At 40.2% G+C, this 21,684-nt stretch overlaps 1 long non-coding RNA gene and 1 pseudogene across 1 annotated transcript; one reads left to right on the forward strand and one right to left on the reverse strand.

Moving 5' to 3' along the window:
* LOC144252755 (uncharacterized) lies at nucleotides 1-18,810 on the reverse strand. The gene is made up of 3 exons (XR_013343054.1): nucleotides 18,734-18,810; nucleotides 4,334-4,388; nucleotides 1-91 (listed from the first exon to the last, which is right to left on the reverse strand). It is a non-coding gene; the product is annotated as an uncharacterized LOC144252755 (long non-coding RNA).
* The window catches only part of LOC144252754 (sterile alpha motif domain-containing protein 11-like), a 17,834-nt pseudogene continuing 14,647 nt past the window's right edge, over nucleotides 18,498-21,684 (forward strand).

Consider the following 21,684-nt stretch of genomic DNA (forward strand, 5'->3'; position numbering starts at 1 on the left):
TTAAAAAAATATGTTCTCCAAGATTCTTGGTGTAACATGGAGGTAGTCCAGATAGTTTTCAGGTTACTAGTGTATCAATGTCCTGTAGATGCTAAAAAAGAAAAAAAATGTAAATCATATGAAAAGTTAATGGCAAATATTAGATATAGCTTCAATTTACTCACAGATAAATCAATGTGTACCTTATTCAAATTTATATATTTAAGTCATAAATTTTAATGTAATAAACATGTATAATCAAAATTGGCCTGAATAATGCTTTTAAAATGCTCCTTCTCAAAAAGGTATTGTACATGAATTTATGTTATGTCCAATGCCATTGCATTGTATTTAAAGACTTCCCTGGTAAAAAATGAAAAATAAATTTAAATAGAGTCACATTCTACCTAGTAAAATACTCATGTTACAAAATGCATGCAGGAGAGGAGATCAGGATTAGTATCTCCCATTCTGTAATCACTCAGAAGCATGTGGGATCAATGATATAAAGTTGCTCATATGTTTGGTAGCTTTTCAATTATAAAAATGCCAGTTTCATACAGTTTAACTTAGTAGGTAAGAAGATTACACTTTTATTTCTGACTGTGTGCAACTAAATATATATAAATTAAGTATGGGTATAATGAAAATTTCTTTAAAATGGTTGTGACAGTGAGTATTGCTTCTGGTTTTTGAAACATCATTTAATGTATGTTTATTATTAAATTATTTCATGCTATATAATGACTTTTGAAGTTTCTTCTTCCATCTTAAGTGTGTCTTTACAATACTTATGTATAATATTTACATTTCAATAACAAATGCATCTGTAGAAATGATTTTTGATTACTATATAAGCAAATTTTGTTGAAAGTGGGAGTTATCATTCACATAGTGTACAGTGATTAGATGGGATTAAATGTTCTTATAGGTTCTTTGCCAGCCTCAAGATTTTGAATTGTTTCACTTCAGAGTAGATTATATGGTAGAATTTTTGAAACCTATAAAGTAATGGAGAGGTGCACAAGTTTACAATTTTATAGAAAAAGCCTCAGAACTGAATTTCAGGTATAGATAGATCGGTTACCAGCTCCTTGTGTGCAGTGAGCATTTTACTTCAACTTTGTGAGTTTAATTTTTCCATTTGTAAACTAATAGAGTATAATTTGGTGTTTATATGTTTTGTTTAGTTTTAAGATTCTAGAAATAAGTGAGACTTTGACCTGAATTAAGCATGTACATCACCCACTAATAAAAATAGTGGATATGGCAAATAGTGGCAAAATTTTTTATGTTCTGTAAAAAGGAAGAAAGTATGCAGAATCTATACAGGAGAGGTCCAAGAACATTCAAGAACATTTTCCATTACCTTTGAACCCTCTGACTCAATGAAGAGCATAAAATAAATGGAGAGGGAGGATTTGCAGACACATACAATGCTAAGAGTTGTGGCTATGCCCACTCTTAATGAGTCAAAGCTCCCATTCTATCAAAGGGTACTTCACTTTCTGTGACTAACACCCTCATTCCCATCCTCAGTTGTTCATGGATTCTGTGCTGTATCACTTCCTATAGTTATGCAATATGGAGTCTCCTCCATATTATATTCATCAGTTCGTAGCGAGGAGGGGTACTGCCTTATTAATTACAAATTTAGTGAAGAGGTGATGAGATCACCTTTGATAACAAGTTTTCTATGGCTTCATTTATAATCCTTATAATTTTAAAGACATATTTTTATTATTTTTGTTCTTGGAGAAATAAACATTTCAGCCATGTGTTCCATATTTTATTGGAATCAAGTTTCTGAAGTGATCTAGGAATAGTTAAAACAGAGAGAAAGATAAAGGAAAAGGAACTGTATATTCAAGGTAATATTGTCACATGTAAGAGGAATTTTCAATCAGTGAAACATTACAAAGTTGGGAAAAGAGAAAATCTATCTTACCCAAATTTAACTCTTCATAGGACCTTCCTGCTAATAATTTGACCAAGAAAACCAAGTTCATTTAATTAGCAATAATAAATGCATTAATAATTATAATGATAATGCAACAACAGAGTAAAATAATTACATTAAAATAGAGTGTAAAGGCTGGGCATGGTAGTGCACTCCTATAATCCCAGCAGGTCAGGAGGCTGAGACAGGAGGATCATGAGTTCAAAGCCAACCTCAGTAATGGCAAGGTGTTAAGCAACTCAGTGAGACCCTTTCTCTAAATTTGAAAAATTACAAAACAAGGCTGGAGATGTGGCTCAGTGGTTGATTGCCCCCTGAGTTCAATCCCTGGTACTGCCCCCTTCCCCCAAAGGGGTAAAGGTCAGAAAATCTCAGTAACAAGAAGCAAATTCATGAGAAAAAAATACTTAATGGATCTGATAATACTATGAAACATCATTCCAATGTGAATTTAAATGACATTCTCATGCCATGTACTGTGGCACATGCCTCTAATGCCAGCAACTGTGATAACTGAGGCATGAGGATAAGAAATTTGAGGCTAGCCCGGGAAACTTAGCAAGACCGTGTCTCAAAATGTAAAAATAAAAATTATGAATAAAAAGAAAAAATTCTCATGTTATATTTATAACCATAAAATAACATTAAGAAACTGAAAACTCTAAGAAAAAAATGGTTAAGATAATTAACTCTAAACAAAAATGGATATGAATTAATAATCATATAGAAAAAAATCAGTCATTGTGAAATAATCACTAAATAGCAAAATGTCAGATCAAAATGCCAACAGGTAAGAAAATAAAATGCAATAAAGGAGGGTATAAGTGGAGTATAAAACAAAGGGAGAAATACTAAAGACATACAAAGGTGATCCAATAAATATACAACTGGAATCCAAAAAGAAATAGCAGAACAATGGAACAAAGCAAATATTTTAAGTTACAATTAGGAAAATGATCTTGAAATAAAATAAAACATGCATCTAAATAATTAAAGGGCACATTCTGCACAAAAGAGAATTGATCCAGAATCATCAATATCAAGGTAGTTTCTGATGAAATTATTGTATATATAAGGAAAGAGAGAATACTGTCAGTGGCAAGCCAAAAACATTTGTTCAGGATGTGCTGTTTAACTACAGTAACAAAGGATCCCAAAAGATAATCTCATTGTAACTTTATAGTTGATAAGGAGAGGTTTGCAAGAGGGAGAGGAAAATGATACATTCTAATTTTATTGTTTATCAGTTTGGGGAAAAATATGCAATCAAAAATAAAGAACTGAGAGTATCATGGGATGGTAGTAATATAAAGATTAACAATTTGATACACTAAAAGAATATCCTAAGTATTAGAAAATCAAAGGAAAAATGAGAGTATTGAAAACTATCTCATAATGAAAGATATCTAAAGCAGTAAACACATAATACAGTAACATGTCAGAACTGACAAAAATTGTCATATCAAAAAATGGAAATGAAATTAAGTTGCTTATTAAAAGACAAAAAACCTTCAGGTTGCTCACAAAGCAAAATCTTGGTCTCTTGTTTTATACAAGAGACAAGTGTAAGCAAAGGCATTCAAAAAACCTCAAGGTCAAAAATATAACAGACATGCCAAAAAGCAGGAAGGATATAAAATTGGTTACAACAGGGTAGAGTGCAGCCACAGAAGTGTTAAACAAGCAAAGGAAAGAAGTTTATAAATCTGAAGTGTGTGCCTTACAATGATGACATGACAGTTATGAATATTTATCTACTAAACAGCAAAGCAGAAGCTGTCATAAAGCAGAAAGTATAAGAGATTTGAGGCAAAATGGTCAGATACACAAAAATAATAGGAGACTTTAGTATACTGTCTCTGCCAAAGCCAGATCAAATAGTCAGAAAAGCAAGAATATTCAAGACCTCAACAAGGTATGTAATAAAGTAGAGCAGCTTTTGTATGTACAATGAACTTTGTGATCTAAAAACTGAAAATAATTAGTAAATTATTAAAAATATTAAAGTAGAATTCAAGGTAGAAAACACTAAAACTAGTAAGAGTAATTTTGTTGACAAAGAGACAAATAGAATGACTAAGACATGAGTTGGTGTGAATATACTTTGTATAGAACCAGAGATATGAAAAAATATGCTCTATATGTGTAGTAAGAATTTTAGTGCATTCTGCTATCACATATAAATTAAAAAAGAATAACTTAAGCAAATAATGGAGAAGAAATAAATAACAATAATCAGGAGCAGGCAGGACATAACAGTCAAAACATGAGGTGTTTTGCAAAACTCTATGCAGTCAATTGCATGATTTTTTTTTTCAGTAAAACATACTTTACCAAAACTCATCACAGAATAAATGGGAAGTTTCATTTTATTGACACAATGAAGCTAATTACCAAAGAGCAGTCCTCCCAGGATTCAACATGTATCCACAGTGAATGCTACAAAACTCTGAAAAATAAGTAATTACTATGTTACTTACAGTGTTTCAAAGCATCTTTATCCTCCATACAAACAAAGTGGAGCATTTATAATAAATCTTCATAAACAATACACTAAAAAGAAAATTAAATACAATCTTATTTTCCCACAGATCACTGCAAAGTATAAGTAAAATACTAGTAGAGTTCAATATCTTATTCTTTGTTTTAAAGCAATAAATAACAGTTAAGTTTTATTTTAATATAAGAAGTGAAACTAGTATCATCCGGCATGCAGACCAGAAGCATTTGCCATCAATTAATATACATTACAGGAATTAATGTATCTATGAGTGTGAGAGACAAGAAATGGTAATAATATGATATCATAGTTTATTATAATATTTTTAATGAAGAAGTTATATAAGAATGATTATCAATAATGTAAGAATTTTAAAGAACAAAGTAGGCAGTTTATAAACATTAATATGTTATTATTACAACATCAGTAAATGCATAATTTAAAAAGTTAAAAATAATAAAAGGATATCATGTGCTCACTACCTATTTATAAGACTTCTGTCCTACGTAGTTTACATTTATTTTTACAGATATCTTCTAAAGTGCAGGTGTGTTTTATTATGTGTGTTGTATGTGTCTATGTGTTCTGTATATGCCAGAATCAGTCTAAACTTTTTATTCCAAATTAAAACATAGTACTACTTTATATAATACCCTACTTGATGGTTCTATTTCTGGAACTCCAACAAATAACACCACATTAAATGAAATTAATTTTTTCCAATAAAGATATATAATCAGTTAATGAGAAGGGAATAATTATTTAGTTAGTGTCTGCTCTATGCTAGTTGTTCAATAATTAAATGACAACTATATCATTTAATCAAAAGTAATATAAAAAGAAAAATACCAAAAGATATATAGCATTATCCAAATTCATTGAAAATAATGAATCAAAATCATTAATCTCCTCTTGTACATCATTCTAGTAAGAGAATTAAGATTTGCAGCTAGTCATAACTAAGCCTGAGTTGTATTTCTGCTATAGCTTTCTTCCTCATGGAAAATTTCTACACATTTTTTCATCATTTTCTGGATGAAACCTGATATTTTCTTTGAATATACGTGAGGAACATTTCCCATTTGTGGTGCAATTGTTGTCACTATTGTGATCAAGTATCCAGTCGACCACCAGAACTTGCATTCTCCATTCACATGTTGAACTCTTCTCAAAAACTGTGCTATTGCTCCATATAAAAAAGGGGAAAACAAAACAAAACCCTCTCTAATTCTTTGAAAATAAATAAACTCACATTAAATTAAAAAAAAAAAGATTTGGGTGTACAGCTCAACAACCTTCTATGCCCAAAGCATCTCTCCTGTATTTTCCAGCCAGTTAGCAGCAATGTCCATACTCTCAGTAATCACAATGTGTACGTGTGGATGGTTATCTTGTAGGATAACTTAGTATATAGGTCTTCAGGTCCAAAAGAAAATAAATGGTACAGGTTATTTTGTGTGTGTGTGTGTGTGTGTGTGTGTGTGTGTGTGTGTGTGTATGTGTTTACTGACCATAACTTTAATGCTTATGTGCCAAATGAATAAGGGTTATGATTTTCTTGAAAGCCCTCTGAAATTTATTTCAAAGACTTTCTTTGGCCAAACATGCATATTGGCCCATTCTTTGCCTTATTTCATGTTTTAAATGAGTGTCAACGGTTACTCGTTGCTATTAGAGTAAGACATGGGTGGCAGCAGAGGTCAGGGACTCTCTGGCATTCCATTAGAGCCATAAAAACAAAACAGAATGATAATTTCACCTGCTCTAACCTCAATTTTTCCAGGATGGGATGGACATTGACCTTACTGTTTGTCAGTCATTGACTCTATAAACTTCAACTACTTTAATTCTGCTTACTAAACAAGAAGACTTTTTTCACAAAAAGGATAAAAAATAAAACAATGGAAAACACTCAGCAATGACTCAAGGGAGAGGCATATACAGGTGACAGAAAAGATAAAATAACATCTTCTTTAGTCCTGGGTCACATCTCTCGTTTGGCTATTTTACAATAACCAACAACCTTCAATTTTATCTTCTTTTGTAGAATACCTTATAACTTCTGTTATGTGATCAAGTACAAGCAATAAATCTAATAAATTGTTCATTCTCCCTAAAACCTATTTGTGGTACTTGAAGGGTTTATGAATTTCTGTGAAAGTTTTTTTTTTTCTACCATTCCCAACCTTCAAAGTTTTTAGCTGAAATGTCCATAGAGAGTTAAGAGAATAATTAATCTTTTAGAATTTCTTTTCTAAAGAAGCACAAATAGCAGTTAATAAAGCATATGTTAAATGTGTTTCTTTTAAAGTTATTTGGAAATTGACTTCTTAATAATAATTTAATGAAATAAAGGCTAGAACCTGAAATAACTTTCCTCCAGTTTTATTTTTTTGACAAAAATCATTATTTGTTGGTGGTTTTTCATAATTAAATGGGAAACAATTTAAAGTTTAAGTGAGGTTATTCAAGTGCAACTTTTCATGAAAAAGCACTGTTCAAAGGACATCTGAATATCTGATAAATAGTGCCCTTTAAAGCAAGTCATTTTCTTCTCTTAATTTGTTCATTGTTTTAAGTTATGATTTGAGAGTTAATATTAAACTTTGGATTTTCAGAATAACAATAGGTCTTCACTTTTATTTCTCATCTTAACATTACCAAGACAAAAAACAAAACAAGAACAAAAACAAAAACATAACAAAACAAACAGAAACACAGATAAATTTCTTGTGGAAATTATTGATGTTTGTTAGACTGATAGATTGCAATTCCCAAATTAATGAGATGCCACAGAGTTGTTAGGTCACTCCTTAGAAGGTAGACATGCATTTCTAGGGACATGATTTCACATATAGACATTAATACAGAAAATTAGTGATATTTTAATTCCTTGATTTTTCTTACAAAAATTAGTGATATTTTAATTTTTTTATTTTTATGTGGTGCTGAGAATTGAACACCAAGTGAAATAAAGTGATCTGATACATGAAAAAGATTAGCTTTTTAGCCATTAAAAAGTAAAGTTTTTTATTCCACAAATTGATTTTGAATTTTCCATGAGTGATTTATTTCTGCTTATTAATAGCTAAAATAACATAATTATCATGAAACAATGTGTTTTTTTTCTGTATTTATCTGACCAGGAATCAATGTAAGGGGATCAAGAACTCATTAACTGTATTAAAAATTCCTTAATATCCAGTAAAGTTAGCTGAATTTTCAATCAATTTGATCAGCTGTGTCTTTGAGACAACACTGATTTTCCTCTTATGCTTCGATGGGTTGTTAAATCACTGATGCTGCTGAGCTGAATTCGTAAAATTTGTCAAGGTGAAGAGTTATTCTGATACCAAAAAGTTAGATCAGTTGCTCACTTTGAAAATTCTAACTTTATTTTGTATACTTCTTTCTCTTCTACCAGGTGAGGGGTTCTTGCACCACTGATTTATGGCAAATATCTCAGATATTCGGTAACTATTTTCTCAAGGCTTGAAAAATTTCCTGGCAAGGTCTTATATCTCAATGAAGAGTGGGTGGTGTGACTGTCTCATCAGCTTTCCAGAACATAGATGTCCCCTTCATATAGCAGTTCCAGAGACAAGCCTATCGCTGGGCAGATAATAGACTCAACAAATGAGTTGATTCTTTTACATTTGACATTCAGGTAGGTCTTGGCAAAGAAAATTTAATGTATTTTGATGATAATATTCCAGAAATATGTAATTATAGGGCATATATATTCTTAGAATTAACTGACTAAAAATACAAGAGAGAAAATGAAGGGGAGACTTTATAGTATTATTTTTTTAAATATGTATTTTTTAGTTATAGGTGAATACAATATCTTTATTTTTATGTGGTTCTGAGGATTGAACCTCTGAGTCACAACACCAGCCCCTGTGGTGTTATTGTCATATAAACTAAATTTCACATTATTTAAAGAAGGATCTAAATTTGACAAATTCTGTGTTATTTCAAAGAAATGGATGGTTTCTCTTATTAATGTGTGTTCTCTAAACCCATACATGAATGAGCCCTAATAAAGCTCACACTCAATGAACTCTAATTAACTGACCATTTCTCCAAGTTCATCTTACAGCCTCTCACACAAATACCTTTGTTTGAACCTACACTTTTGAAAGGCATTGATTTCTTATCATTGACAATGCTTTATAAATAAGATGTTAGCCATAAGAAAGGTGCATAAAAGGATGGCATGATCTAGGTTTTAGGAATATTTAGAGCAACAATGAATCTGAAAAGAAGACAATCCTATTTCATTTCCACTGAGGCCCGTATCCATGGAAACTCCCTTTTAATAGCATCCACATCACACTGGAAAAACAGGTATGCTACCTTTTGAAAGTGAGTGCATTAAAAGAATCTAGCTCTTTGCTAAGAAGGTCAGCTCTTGAAAGCCTTCAAGAGCTTTGGTAGCTGAGAAAGCTGGAGGGCTGTAAATCCTTCCTTTCGTTGCTAAGAAGCTTGGCTCCTGAGAATCATATCAGTGCTCTCTAACACAGAGTGTGGAATGTGAATCCTTTGTTTCCTGCCTATGATGTTACACTCTTGAGTACTTGTTTCTTTAGCTAAGAGAACATGCAGGAGAGGCCTATTACATGAACCCAGAGATTAATTATGAATAGACACAAACTGAGAAAGACAGGTAGAAAGATGTACAGTGTGTGAGGAAAGAAGACTTATTTGCAAGAATGCCAGATGGCAAATGCCATTACAGTAGAAATATATGCACTAAAATAATATTCACATGGTAACATTTTAAAACATTTTGTAATCTCAGCACTTGTTTTTTTTTTTACTATAATAAATTTCTGTCAAGGAAAATGCCTTCCCTATTGGATTATTCAACATACTCATTGAAAATGAAGGAAAAAATACTAAAGGTCATTGTGTTTTTAAATCAAATTTGTGACACAGCAGAACTACTCTTCTTTTACTATATAGTAAGAGAAATACTTTAAACAACTGGATGATAAATAATTATGATTGTTCAATAAAAAATAAGTACAGTATATTTTAGGTACACATATAAGTCAAAGCATCCTTTTTTTGTATTTACACAACTAGAAAATAAGCCAAGAGTATTAATTATCTGATAAACTTTTCTATTTAGGAGATTATCATCAATATCTATAAATATTAGGATACTTGTGAAAACTGAGGTACTACTTTCTGTACATATTAAGTTAAAAATTTTATATGGCCTAATAGACCATAGCATCAACATTAGATGGCCAAATAATAAAAGTTATAAAGTTAGAAATAATGTTAGTATTAATAATAGCAATGGCATGTGTCAACTTACTCTGTGGTTCATTTCTTGACTTACTAAGTGCTATATACTTTCATGAGCATCTTGAATCCATCATGTAATGATCTTCAATATACTCTCCTGAGTTGGTTACTACTAGCAGTTCATTTTACAGAACAGGCAGAGAGTTTGATTGATTTGTTTAAGAATAAGATTTTTGCATAACAAAACTGGGATGTTTTTGTTCCATGAGTAGAGCCCCAGACAGAGAAATAATGATAATCATTTTAGTTTTCATCCCTATATATGTTACAAAGTAATATTCGATATATGACCTATTTTGATCTTTATAGCCCTTCTGTAACTAAAAAGACTGATACAGGGATGTAAAGTGAATTCCAATATCAAAAGTTTACTAAATGCCAGGATATGGAATCAGAATGAACTACTAATGCTCCTTCCACAACTTGTATTCTTTTTATAAATGAATATAATACTGCAAAAAACCTCCCATCAATTCAAATGATGATAAAGCAACAAAACAATAGCTAATAAATATAAACATTAATCACCATCTCATTTACTTTCTCAGAATCTTTCCACTTCCCAGTTTCCACTGCCAACAGCACAAGCATTTTGCATGACTCAGAGACTTGTGGCCATTTTCATTCTTCAAAACCCCCGTCAGCAAATTGTGATTTAAATCCATTCTTTTCCTTTCAATTTCTACAATTATGAAACTAGTTATAATCTCATGGTTGGATAACTCCCAAAGCCTCTTACCTATTTTCATTTGAACTTTCTATTTCAACCAAACCTCAATAGGACAAGTAATCTCCAATACAGTACAAAGAAATGCATGCTGAAGCTTCTTGCTGCCCAGCTATCTAAAACTTTCATACAAAAAGTAGCATTGTATGTGGACTAGGCAGTTTAGGACTTGAACCCTTTCTCTGAACTCATGAGCTGTGTGATACTGAGAAAATGTTTAAACTTTTCATGCCTTGTTACAGTCCTCTTTAGAGCAGGATGATAATGCTACTTACTCATGGATTGATATGACATCTGACGAATTGTTACACCTAGAGTGATAAGGAAAGTATCTAGCATGTGAGCACTTAATATATGTTACATAGCTTAATAGCCCTACTCATTTTGTTTCTGAGATGTATGGGTGAATGCATCTTCCAGTCTGCTACTCTTAGGTTTGAATTCTAAGTGTGTCTTTTAGCACTTGTGTGACCTTGAAAAATTCACTTGAGAGTCTTCGTCTGTAGATTTCACCAACAATTTTCTAATGAACATTAAATGAGACAGTAAATGCCTAGTACCTAGCACTGAATGTGGCTTATAATAAACACTCAATAGTTATTAACTATTATATTGAAAATGTTTTGGAAGGGTTGTTTCTTATAACAATTTCTTAGGATTTCATAGGACACCCATGAAATGTGCTATAAAATTGACGATAAGAAAAATGTTCAGGAAACTATTGTATCAACATATCCAAATCTACCAGATTTTTTTCATCAAATGTAATGTCAAAACTTCATCTCCTATTTTTTTAATAATCTTATGGCTATAATCAGTTTTGTAAATAAATAGCTCTATTTTCCTCTTTAATTAGCTTGCTATAACTCAAACAAAAAGCCAAACAAACTTGGAATCTAAATTCAGAAATTGAAAAAATGTCATAAAATACGTTTATTTTCTCAACATATGATTGATCCATTGGCTTCTTTTAACTTTCCTGCTTTAATATTCTTTCCTCCTAAATTGTCTATTTATATTTTGGGGATACAATATTTTACTTTTTTTCTTCCTTATATTACCATTAGATAAAATGTAGCTTCCATTTTCAAGTTAGATAGGATTTCAAAAATTCCTTAATAATTAAAAATACTTTTTCCATTTGAATTTCATTTCCAATTGAAAATCATATTTTTCATATTCTGATTTCTGTACCCTTCTTCTGGTAAGTACAAGAAAATCATCTGATACATACTATACAAATGTGATATCTGATACATTTACAATGGAAATATTGGAAACTCAGATGGAAAGTTGTGATACTGAGGAAATGAAAAATGAGTGCATTGTGAAGGTCATTTTCACCATCTTCTCCCTATGATGTGATTCTCCAATAACTATTAGAAATTCCCTGTTCTTCCTAATGATAATTTGTCAAAGCCATGTGCCAAGTTCCAGGACTTCAATGAGAGTGATGAAATTTGTTAAATAATCTTGACCAAAATGAGATATTATATCAAGTAAGAACTCATCCATCGACTTTATTTTGGATGGAAGAAAACCAAAGGCATTGAAAAGCTCAGAACCCAGCCCTAAGAAATAGCCTTTTTTTTTTTTTCCGTCAGGTGTGAAATTTAACTTATGTTGTTTTTTTGAAGATAAAATTTGAATTTATTTCTTTTGATTAACTTGCTTTGTTAGTCTCCTCTTATTTGACAACATGGCCACCCAAGAGCCTTTTCTTTTTTTATGACTTCAATCAGATCTAGGGAAAAATGATTACTATTTTTCATTACTTTTTTTTATCATTGCATTCTGGTCTGTACCTTATTAAAAGCCAAATATTTTCATTCCCTGTAATGGGAACTATTACTGCTGATAGTTTCCTTTTTATTTTTTATCTTTATCACTAAATGAAAACTTAAACCTGTTTACTTTATAGAAAAATATTAAGTACCTATTTGGCGACTGCACAGTTGCCTTTAATTTAATGGAATAGATAAATTCTAGTAAGTCTAGCTGAAATATTTACCACAAATCCTCATTATAAATCAGAAACTTATTTCTATGCAGGGGTAGAAATGTACCAAATTCAATTGAGTTCAAATCAGCAAATATTTATTGAGAACGTACCTCAGATATTGTGCTGAGTACTGCATGATACACACAGAAGAGAAAGACATTGCCACTGCTCTTTAGTAATTAATAGTCACCCTAGAAGGGATACTAGGTATGCAGATATGTCTAATACAGGAGAAATACTCAGGTCTTAAAAGGCATGTAAACAATGTGTTACAGGATTTTATTTTAAAATGATTTCGTGCCCTGTTTTGGGAAAAGAGGTTCCGTGACATTTTTACTACTAGAGGAAGGAGAAGGCTTCCTAACAGAGTAAAACTAAGCAAAAACATGGAGGTAGTAATGTGGGGGCCTCTTAGTAAGGCCACTTTAGACACAGCATGGGATATGTGTAGAGGAATACTAGGACATAAAGTTTTGCAGATATTGCATGGTCCTAGGTGATCAGTTAAGATAATTATATATGAATAAATAAATATTTGGGAACAATGGAGGCTTTTGAGTGAAAGTATAAAATATCTAGAACTGTTGAAAGTATGCAGAATCAATTCAGATAAGAAACCAATAAAATAAGCTTTTATTACCATGACACCTTTTCAATTTCCTCCTCTTTGGCACAGATGAAGCTCTGAAACTCCTTTCTGATATGCCTGGTAAGTTCAGTCTTTCCTCCAAATCCCAAGGAGGATTAGGTCCAGGACTTCTGAAGATATTAAAATCTCTGCTGATGCTCACATTACTTATATTAAATGGAAGAATACTTGCATACAACCTATGTGTATATACCTATAGTCTTTAAATCATCTCCATAATACTTATAATACTTAATGCAGTGTAAATATTATTTAAATAGCTCTATACTGTGCTGGTTAGAGAATAATAACAAGAAAATATCTCTACATGTTCAGTATAGACATAATTAATTTTTTTGAATATTTTTTATCTCACATTGGTTAAATCCTTGAATGCTAAACCCATAGTTATAGAGGACTGACTTTAATTAAGATATAGCAACCAACCAAAGAGTTTGAATATTGATAAAAGACAAAAACACAGAATAATACAATTTGTTCCTGGGCAGGGGGGGAGTAAAATTAGTAAAAATTCCATAATAAGTACATATTTATCTCCGAGGCATACTATTAAATGAAAACAGCATGGTGTAGAACACTGAGTGCATTATCTCTCATTTATGTGAAAACCATGATAACTCTTCTCCCCTAAAAATGAAAACCTGAAGGGTAATCTTATATAGGTATAGAAAATTTATTAAAGATTTCACAGAAACTGCCCTACTTGTTATATTTTGGGAGATGTGGGCTGTGGGTTTTAAGGTAGGAGAGAAAAAGGTGTGAATTACTACCATGTATCACAAAATTCGGAAAAAAAAAAGTTCTTTTCGATTTGATGAGAGACATGGTATTTTAATACCTTCTCCCCTCCTCCAGTAGTTGCAAAAAAAACTGTCTTTCTATTTTCTAAAGTAGGGCATGAAATCATTTTTAAAGAAAATCCCACAATGTATTGTTTAACGTCTTTTAAGACCTTTGTGTTTAGTTTTATACCATGTATTAGGTTTTTAGTAGAGAAAAATGTACTGGATAATAAATCAGGGCTTTTGTGGGTTTTTGTTATAAGTCAAAATGTTAGAATGACTTCTTCGGGAATTAACTCATCATTGATGCTTAGGGAATTTATATATTTTTTTATTTACTTGAAATATCAGTTTGAGAATATTAGAAATCAAAACATTATTACCTTAGTTTTCTGCCGGAATTAAGAACAAATTAATATTTGCCCTGCAGCATGGAAAGGAAGCAGAGGAGGGAACTGGAGAAGAGGAAGAGAAAAGAGTCTGACTGCTCTTCAGCTTTTACTACAGGGACCTCCAAGGTGATGACTAAAGGTGTGTACAGTCAGTCATTAATAGGACTTTGCTCCTGGAGAGGATTACTTGAACATGGAAGATGGTGAATCCTTTAGACTTTTCTGAGTCTGACTAGTTTTCTCTATTTTGAGCTTCCATATCTGCTTTTCCTAGGCCTGAATCCTGCCCTGTGGGGCCCCAGACAGCAAAAATTCCCCACAAACCCTCGCTGGTGGACAGAGAAGGCACATCACAGGAGAAACATGGATAAGCATCAGGAGATCTTAGGCAGCCAGCACTTGGTCTGCAGGATCTCAGACCCTCTATGGTGTGACCACTGCCTGTCGCTGTGTGTCCGTGGGCACTCTGCCTCACCCTTGTGTCAGTGGCAGGGTCCTCAGAACAGCACCACATCCCACTTATGCACCCTTAGATCTAACCTTATCTTCCAGCTTGGGCAGTGCTTGCTGAAGACCAAGGATGTCTACCTAGGCTTCTTCAGCAGAAGACTTTCAGGTATCTCTCTCTGATGAAGAGGGTACCTCTGGCAGTACCCTCTTTTTTTCAGTAATGAGGATTGAACCCAGAGGTACTTTACCAATGAGCTACATCCCCAATCCTTTTATTTATTTTTATTTTTTATTTAGAGAGAGGGTCTTGTAAGTTGCTTACATTGCCGGCTATGTTGCTAAGGCTGGCCTGGAACTTGTGATCCTCCTGCCTCAGCCTCCCAGATCTGTAGTCCAACTCTTAATAAGCTTCTGGGGACAGGAAGGTATGTAGAGATTCCAGGGCAGGTGGTAGCAGAGGGGAGCAGTCAGGCAATGGTGCTGCCCAGGGACAGGGTAGCCATGTCAAGTTAGGAATGGCTCAGAGAGCAAAGAGCCCAGCAGGTACCAGATCAGGGTATGAGCTGGATCCACCCATGGCCACATTGGGTTGCCCCATGGACAGTCCTTAAGACACTGGTAGCTGCCATGTGCCAGGGTGTGTCAGGAAAGCCACTACCCCAGCACTGAGAATCCACCCTGCAGCCTGAACAGCTGAGGGGGCTCTCAGGTGAGGCAGAGCAGCAGCTGACCACCTGACCCCTTCTAGCCCTTTCCTTTTCCCTCCAGCACCATCCGTGATGATTCAGCACATCCCGCCCAAGGTTTTCTTTGTGAAGGAACTGCCCAGATATCCTCTTGTTTCCACCTGGCAGTCTGGCAGAGACCTCACCTGTACCCACTCCTCTCCCCACTTGGGGATGACCTCTGCCCCAAAGCTCTGCAGACAGCATAGCCTAGTGCCCCTATCAGGACTTCCTGGTGGGCTCTGGCCCTAGGGCTCACAGGGCCTGTGAATTGTACACAGAGTGAACTCTAACCAGCACTGCTGGGCTGGACCAATGAAGGCCCAGATTCCCAGAGTAAGGAACACGGGTCCCTGAGGCCTTCACACCGTATTTGTGCTGAGTGTCAGCTAAAATGAATGGCAGGAGGACAGGGCAGGCATACATAAGCACAGGAACACCCCTCACGCAGCATTGACACACATGAGCACATGGGGCCCCTCACTCCACCCCTGCTGACACACCCTTGGGACGTGGAGTGGGTGAGACTACACTTAAGGCCTGTGTGCTACTTAGCTCTGGTGGCCCTGAGGGTGCACAACATTTCTACAATAATTTGAGCCATGAGGGAGAGAACTGCACCCTGCCCCCGCATCCACTCTGCAGGACAGCAGCTGCTCCCATGCACCCCTGTGTATGCTCTAGTATCCAGACTGGGCCCAAGTGTGGCCATACTGTCTGCAGGGAGGAGAATATAAACCACCCTCACATCTATCTCAGTGAGAGACAGATGAGATAGATTTGGGGGCCTCAGGGGGCACTAGATAACTCATTTCTTTCCCTTTGCTTGGCTCAGAGTTGATGGGAGCCCCTCAGTTTCTGCGCTCCAGATCCATTTACAGAGGAAAGTGTCTAGGGTGTGCAGGGGTTTGGTGCTCCCACCTCCCATAGCTGCTCTGCTGACTGTTTTACTTCAAGCTAAAGGCGGCTTTAGAAGGTGGGTTTTGAGCCCACCTCTTTAAAGAAGGCTTTAGAAGATGGGTTTTGAGACCACCTCTCATTTTCAGATGGGAAAGTAAGGTCCCAAGAAGGGCAGAGAAGACTGGGTCATGCAGCTGCTGCAGGAGGGTCTGAGGCTCTGCACACCTGCTTCAGCCTCCCCAACAGAGTCTACCTTTCGGTGGGACCACAGCACCAGGAAGACTGCCCTAAGATGGGGGCTGCTTCTGCCCCCATGTGGTCAGAAACAGGCATCTCTGTCCCTTCTGCAGAAGGGCCGAGTGTACAGATCCACTGGTGACAGAGGATCAGGCCCATGCTGCCAGGCCAGGAGGAGAGGCCTCTGTGATGCCTTGAGGGTGAATTCAGGAGTGCTGAGCACCTGTGCATCACTGTGCCTGTGTCTGGTCACTGCCTGTGTTGACACCCTTGAACATGACATATGACTGTCACTGCACAGGTAACGTCACTCCAGCAGTACAGGGCGCTGTGGGTGCCTGCTAGAATTCCTGCATGTGTGCATCTGGACACCAACTGCATGGCCACAGGAGTGGGGTGAGGCTGAGCTCAGGCCCTCTCTCTTTGTTCCTTTAAGTGGCAGAGACTAAGGTAGTGGACAGCCCCAAAACACCATCCTGCATGCTGAGAGACAAGGCATGGCTTCTTTTCAGCTCACAGCTAGCTGCCCAGGTGTCCCAGCAGGGCAGCTCTCCCTAGGTCTGAAAAGGCTACATTCCTGAAGTTTCTAGCTACTTTGCAGGAATGTCTGAGGGAGCCTCATCTGGCTAACCTCTAACCCCTGACCTTCCAGGTTAACTCTTTCTAGACCAATAGTGCAACCAACTGGGTGTTACCTGTGCCTGACACCCTGCCTTGGCAGGTGAACATGTGGAGCTGGCTCCATCTGTGCCTGTGTTTCAAGTCCCAGTCTCGGGATATCTGTGATCTGTATCTCTTAGCACACATCCTGTCTGTGTTGGTGCTTGTGGGAAGTATTTGAGGATTTGTGTGCTCCATGAACCTGTCCGATGCATTCAGGCTCAGCAACTACTGTGCTGGCACACAAAAAGTCATGGGTGTGACACACCTGTGGTTGCTCTTTGTATGTCTTTGAGCATGCATGCATTTGTGGGTGGCTGGGCAGCTGTGTACACAGGTGTGCTTCCTCATAGCTCAGTGTCAGCCACACCTGTGGCCCATAAGCTCAGTCCCTGCATGTCCCCCTGTTCTTGGTGGGTCTGGGTGCGCTCCCATGCAGCACCCGCCTCATTGAAGAAGTTGGTGAGCTCAGGCAGAGAAGCCGGGAGCCAGGCCAGGACTCTGGGAACCCGCACTTCCTTGGACTCTACACCTGTGCTCTCACTCTTCCTCTGCATCTCTCTTCCCACAACCCCTTCTCTGGGTAGGCTCTTCCTGGGGTTACACCACATCTGGCGCTCAATAAATGGTTGATTGACTGATGAAAGAATGGATAAAAAGGGGGCTTTAAGAGGCAGGCACTCCAGGATGGGTCAAGTCTGGCGCAGTGGGGTTGGGGGCAGAAGTGCTGACGGCCGTCCCTTCACTCCCCCAGGACGTCTCAGGTCACCGTCTGCACTGCTGCCCGCGGGTTATTTATGACCCTCCTCCCCCTGCCGGCGGCGGAAGAGGCGGCTCCGGCCTCATCCCAGCGGCGAGGGCCCAGCGCGGGGGAACCTGGAGCAGCGACGGTGTGGCGCCTAGTGGAGGGCGGGCGGGGCCTCGCGGGTTTGGAGGTGGGGCTTTGGCTTTTGCAGCCTTCTTACCCGTCGGTCTGTGATCAGTAGCAGCTCAGGCCACACCATGTCTGGGTTCGCCGAGACCCCTGCAGTAGGCCGGGTAGCAGGAAGGGGCGGCCCTGCTGCAGCAGTGGCGGCTTCGGGTGCAAGGGCGCAGTAGCGGGCGGGGTGGAAGCGCGGCCAGGCGCCTTCAGGGCCGGCGGAGACGCAACTCCAGCCAGGGCCAAAATAAGTTGCGCCGGCGACCGAGAGCCAGCTGCTGGGCCACCCGCGCGACATGCCGGCGGTCAAAAAGGAGCTCCCGGGCCGAGAGGACCTGGCCCTGGCCCTGGCCACCTTCCACCTGACCCTGGCCGCGCTGCCTCTGCCTCCGCTGCCGGGCTACTTGGCCCCGCTGCCCGCCGCAGCAGCTCTGCCCCCCCCCCCCCCCCCCCCCCGGCCGCCTCGCTGCCGGCCTCTGCTGCAGGCTATGAAGCACTGTTGGCTCCACCACTCCGGCCCTCGCGCGCCTACCTTAGCCTGCACGAGGCCACGCCGAACCTCCACCTGCCCAGAGACCCACTGGCCCTTGAGCTCCTCTTGGCCGCAGCGGCCGCGGACTTCCAGCCGCTGCTGGACAACGGTGAGCCCTGCATCGAGGTGGAGTGTGGCGCCAACCGTGCTCTGCTCAACGTACGGAAACTCTGCCAGGGCAGCAAAGGCCCGTCCATCCGCCACCGCAGCGAGTGGCTCATGCCCAAGGAGTTCCAGTTCGTCAGCGGCCGCCAGACGGCCAAGGACTGGAAGCGCAGCATCCGCCACACAGGTGCGGCCGACTAGGGGGCGCAAGCCGCTGTCCCTCTCCTTCGCTACTGGGGACCCGCGGGTCCGAGCCCTTCGCTCTGCCACTGGGGAGACTTGGTTTTGGCCCAGAGAGTGCGCTGCAGCTCCAGAGCACGTGCTGCCGGGGTGTGAGTGCACACTGGTTGGGGCTGAACAGGTACGTGGGGCCGCGGGAGTGGGGCGGGGCGTGGGCGCGCGGAGCTGGAACAGTGTCAGCGAGACCTGGAGCAGCCCGTTTGGATGGTGACTCCAAAGGTGCGACAATACACCTTTGGAGGCCGGATCGGGGGCACCTGATAAGCGCGGTGACCCTCTGGCGAGGGTCTTGGGAAGTTTGGGACCCGGTAGCGTTTGGTTTAGGAGTTCAGGCTGCGCAGTGGCTGCCCTTTCCTGCGTTGGGGACTGACGCAGGCCTGGGTCGCAACTGCGCCTCCACTCACCAATTCCCCAGCTCAGCCTTCCACTGCCCGGCCACAGTTCGGGCTAGACTGGCTAAGAGAGGGTGGGGCAGGAGGAGGGGCGCCAGGGCTGAGAGGAAGCCGCCCTCCACCAGGGGAGGGCCTCGCCCAGGATTTGAGTTTCAGAGCCCAGCAGATCCCCTTCTCCTCTGAGAGGGTGGGGCGGGCAGCAGGCTCCGAAGTTGGACAACAGTGGGTTTGGAAGGTTGGTGTGCCTTGCATACACCTTCCGGGAGTGGGGACTGGCTTTGTGGGTGACGGCGCCCCAGAGGCTCCATCTATGCCCTGACTGCCCCTCACCAGCTGTGCTCGGCTCTCCTCACAGGAAAAAGTCTGAAGACGCTTATGTCCAAGGGAATTCTGCAGGTGCATCCTCCAATCTTCGACTTCCTGGGCTGTCGAATATCCTCGCCTGTGGTGAGACCTGGGAATAATCTGGGTTGGGGTGTCTGGACTCCCCTGAGAGCCTGGTGATCTCTAAGATTGGGAGTCCTAACTTCAGCACTCTGGGCAGGCTGGAGGGAATCCTCCCAGGGCAGATGGGGTGGGTGGGGTTGCTTTGTGCTGTTCCAGACCATCCCTGGGAATGGGTGGGAATCCTGGGTCACAGGATCCTCTCCTGTTTGGATGAAGGGCGGGTCCTGCCTGTTCTTGAGCAGCCTCCCTCATGGGTGTCTTGGAGCTACTTCTCCAGCCTTCCAGGTTCCAGGGTTTTCCCACTGTTATTGTCATTCATTGGGCCTGGGGACTTCCCTGTCCCAGGTCTGGAGATCACCAAGTCATCTGGCTCAGCAGAGAGAGGTGCTGGGTGCTGGGGCAGGACTCTTTTGAGGTGTAACAGTGTTAGCTGGCCAGGTTGCACATCTGGGTTATCCCCAGGCTTGAGCCTGAGTGGTGTGTGTCTTGGTGCTCCTAATGTTGAAGTGCTGCCCTGCAAGGGTATGGACCTCGGAGGGTCCATGACATGGAGCCTGGCTGGGGCAGGGTCTTTGCCTGTAGGTGTCCAGAGAGCAAGAACCCCACCTAGGATAGACAATCTCTGGCCTCCCCACTGGCCTGGGGAGCAGGTATGAGACTCCAGGCAGTGAGGAGTAGAGGGTTGATCTGAAAAGGAAATTGCCTCTAGAGAGGAAGCTCCCCTAGTGGGGTACCTCTAGGGACATGGGGGGTGGAGGCTGCTGTTCCTAGGTCCACCCAGCAGTCCCCTCTTACAGGAAGGAGCAGGAGGGGTGGAGGTACCAGTGGTCCTGGAGGGCCCAGGCTGCCACCTTGGGTTTATTCCCTTTGACCGGGTGGTGGGGTATCCTGGCTTCCCCGTGGGCTCTGCAGGATGCACGCTGAGCAGGCTGGGAAATCTTGGACACATGGATGCTGGCAGGGGAAGGAGAGCCACAGGCCCAGCCCACACCTGGTCTGTCACAGTCACAGCCTCAAGCCGCCCGCCCTACACACTTGAGTCTACAGGAGCACAGGGCACCTGTACAAGAGCTCCCCAAGCAGGTGTGCAGAAACACCTTTTGCTTGCTGTCACATACCTACTGGGCAAAAGATTGAAGTCCCTCTCCATCGTGGCACCCCTTCAGGCAGCTGGAACTGGACGGGATCCTCTGGGTGCCCACCTCAGACTAGTCTGGGTTCTCTTTTCTGTTTGGATGGGAGTGCCCCACAGTTTCCAACCTGCCACCCCTGAGGCCTGCCACAAGAGAGGGGCAGAGGGTGACCTGAGCTCAACATCTGCCATCACCTCAAGTGGCAATCTGAAGCTCAGAGAGGGATGGAGCTGCTGCCTTTCTGAAGCTCCCTGGTTCCTGCCCTGAGTGAAGGGCACTTCAGACCTGGGCCTGCCGGCCTCTCTGTGCCTGGCCGCTTCCTTGGAGGTATCTCCATGGATCTCCTTTCTAGCCCCAACCTATTGGTGCACAGAGGCTGTCTCTACCCACCCTTGTGGCCAGTTTCAAAGGTGTGTGCACTTCATGGTCACAGATACTCCAGGGGTAGAACATGGTGTGCATGTGACTGTGCATGCTGGAACCCACTCTCACCATTTCAGAAGGGGTCAATTATTGGTTAGGAGCCAGCTTCTCAAATCAGTTGAGCAGTGGGGAGCTAAGTCTCTGATGTATGGGGGGGCATGTGTTCCCCATCCTTGGGCAGGGTTAGAGTGGCCATCTGGGTTCTCAGCAT

The sequence above is a fragment of the Urocitellus parryii genome, unplaced genomic scaffold, assembly GCF_045843805.1.
Source record: "Urocitellus parryii isolate mUroPar1 unplaced genomic scaffold, mUroPar1.hap1 Scaffold_562, whole genome shotgun sequence".
Classification (NCBI taxonomy): domain Eukaryota; kingdom Metazoa; phylum Chordata; class Mammalia; order Rodentia; family Sciuridae; genus Urocitellus; species Urocitellus parryii.